Here is a 3346-nt window from a genome sequence, read left to right as displayed (position 1 = left end):
GTCTGATTTATTATTTGCTCTGGTGGGTATGGAACTTGTCCTTCAGTTTGCTATATGGTGGTGGATTATGTGTCACTGTGATACTGAAAGCTATGCAACCTGGTGGCTTATGTGTCACTCTGATACTGAAAGCTATGCAACCAATATTTAAAATACCATTAACGTCACCCACAGTGCACAGGTTGCATCAGGCTTCCAAGACTAAAATAGATTAAAAAGCAGTACTGGCCATCTACTTTTTAAATACAGGCCATTGAAAACCCTATGGATAACAAAAGAACATTGTTAGATAAAGTACCTCTCAGAGGGAAAGACACTAAAGATGAAAAGAAGCAGCTGTAAATATCCACTAATAATTGGAATGTGGAATGCATTAAGTGTGAACCTAAGAAAATTGGAAGTTGTAAAAAAATGGAATGAAGATAGACTTGCAAGCAAGATTCTACTGAAAATTATACAAAACTGACTGGAACAGCACATCATCAGAGAACTGTCAGATGTGCAGTCTGGGTTTAGAAAAGGTTGTGGTATTAGCATATTATAGCTAAATATTAAACAGATCTTGGCTGAAAGCAGAGAGTACTAGAGGAATGTCTATCTGTTTTTCATTGACTATGCAAAGGCATTTGACTGTATGGATCACAACAAACTGGATAACTCTGAGAGTGATGAGAATCTCAGAACATGTGATTGTACTTATGTGAAACCTCTACTTGGACCAGGAGGCAGTCGTCAGAACAGAGCAAGGAAACACTGCATGGTTCAAAATTGGGAAGAGTATACATCAGGGATGTATTCTGTTTCCATACCTTTTCAATCTATATGCAGAACAGATCATCTAGGAAGCTGGGCTCTATGAGGAGGAATGTGGCATTAGGACTGGAGGAAGGTTCATCAGTAACCTGCATTGTGCAGTGACAACCTTGCTTGTTGAAACTGAGGGAGACCTAAAGTGCTTACAGCAGAACAAGGACTTCAGGCTTCAATATGGATCGAAGATCAACATTTAAAAAAAACAGAGATTTTCACCACTGGGACAATGGCAGTATTATGTTAGATGATGAAGAGATTGGGATTTTTAAAAGCTTTATTGTGATGAAGAGATTGAGATTTTTAAAAGCTTTATTGTGCTCCACAATCAACACTCTTGGTATCAGCAGCCAGGAAATTCAAAAGATGAATTTCATTGGGGAAGTCTGCTGTCAGGGACTTCTCCAGAGTATTTCAGAGCAATGATGTCAGTCTGGAGACTAAGGTGCACCAAATCCAGGCCATAGTCTTTGCAATTGTTTGCTATGTGCCAGAAAGCTGGACAATGACTAGGGATGATAGAAGGAGAATTGATACCCTTGAGTTGTGGTGCTGGAGAAAAGTGTTGAATATACCATGGATTGCTAGGAGAACAAACAGGTTAATCCTAGAGAGCATTAAACCAAGCTTGTTCTTGGAGGCAAGTATTCTGAAGCTTTGTCTGACATATTTTGGGCATATTGCAAGAAGTGGCCACTCTTTGGAGAGGGATATCATGCTTGAGAATGTGGAAGGTCAGCAAAAAAAGAGGAAGACCCTCAATGAGATGGATTGATTCAGTGACAGGTGTAATGGGGTGGAAGTGTCAGAAACAATAAGGTTGGTACAGAATAAAGTAGGGTTCAGAGCTGTTGTACATAGGGTCACTATGTGTCGCAAGTGACTAGACAGCATATAACAACAACAACGACAATGCTTCCTGGATCATTCAAGATTTTGCCCATAGCATCTTTAAGTATTACCAGTGGAGGGTTGAAGTTGTTCTTCAGTTCCTTCAGGTTGAAAAATCATGAGTGAATTCTTCCTTTTTTATTTTCTGACTCCAGCTGTTTGCATATTTCATATAAATACTTTGCTTTGTCTCTTTGAGCTGTCTTTTGACATACTCTATTCAGCTTGTCTTCCTAATTTTTTCCCCCTTTGCTTTGTCTTCTTGGTGTCCTACTGCAATATTTAGAGTTTTTTTACATCCATTTTGGCCTTTTCTTTTTTCCTGTCTCTGTAATGACCTTTGCTTTGTTCATGGATAATATCCTTTATATCATCGCACAGCTCATTCATTAGTGTTCTGTACCTCAAACCTGTTTTTGAGCTGGTTTTTTAATTCAGGTAGAATTAGACTCAAAGTTTTATTTTGGTTCTTGTGGACTTGTTTAAATTATCTTTAGCTTAAATTTAAGCTGTTTATGTTTCAGGAATGCTCTGATTATTTGCATGTGCACAGAATTATTGTAGCCCAGTCTCAGAATTTTCATTTGCTTAACTATAGATTTTGGTTCATTTGCATTTATTACAATATACAATTTACTGCATTTGGATCAACCACTCTTCCGCCAGTTTGTTGCACTATGGTGGCCTGTATAGTGCTGTAATTCTGTTATCTATGCCACTATTATTTAAAAAAATAAGGCTTCAGGAAATGATAACATGTCACCTGAGGTGTTTCAGTAGTCATTCCAATAGTACAAGAGGCTCTGCACGGTTTAAAAGAAGTAAAGTAGTGTGTCAGGATTGTGTCCTTTCACTGTATCTATTCAGTCAGTGTGTTGAACAAATAATCTGAGAAACTGAATTATAAGACAAATATTATGGCATCAGGATAGGAGGAAGACTCATCAACAATCTTACACATGCAGATGATACAACCTTGCTTGCAGACAATTAAGGAGACTTGAACTATTCAAGAATATAGCCTTCAGTATGGATTACAATTCAACATAAAGAAAATAGTCACAACTGGAGTGATAAATATCATGACAAATGGAGAAAAGATGGATGTTGTCAAGAATTTAATTTTACTTTAATTCACAATCAACACTCATGGAAGTAGTATCAAGAAATTAAACAATATGCTCTAATAGACACATCTACTGTCAAGGATCTTTTGGAAGTATTGACATGAGAGGATGTCAGTTTAAAGAATATATTTTTAAAAGCAAACTGAGGGTATCTCTATTTGCAACTTGTTGAGAAAGCGCCATACCACCCTCCACAGTGGTTGCACCATTTTACACTCCCACCAACAGTAAATACGGGTTCCAGTTTCTCCACAACCTCGCCAGCATTTGTTGCTGCTGTTCTGTTAAATTTTGCTGTTCTGACTGGGGAGACATGATATCTTGTAGTTGTTTTGATTTGCGTCTTTCTTTGAGCTAGGGATTTTGAACATTTCTTCATGTGCTTCTTGGCCATCTGAATGTCTTCTTTGGTGAAGTGTCTGTTCAGATCCTGTGCCCATTTTTCAATTGGATTATTTACTTTTATCTTGTTGTGGTGCTCAAGTACATTATAAATTCTAGATATAAGTCCCTTATCT

This window comes from Elephantulus edwardii, unplaced genomic scaffold (genome assembly GCF_000299155.1).
Source record: "Elephantulus edwardii isolate Elephantulus edwardi_28Jun2011 unplaced genomic scaffold, EleEdw1.0 scaffold00071, whole genome shotgun sequence".
NCBI classification, from domain to species: domain Eukaryota; kingdom Metazoa; phylum Chordata; class Mammalia; order Macroscelidea; family Macroscelididae; genus Elephantulus; species Elephantulus edwardii.
The sequence above is the reverse complement of the archived record's forward strand: the minus strand, read 5'-3'. Positions refer to the sequence as shown.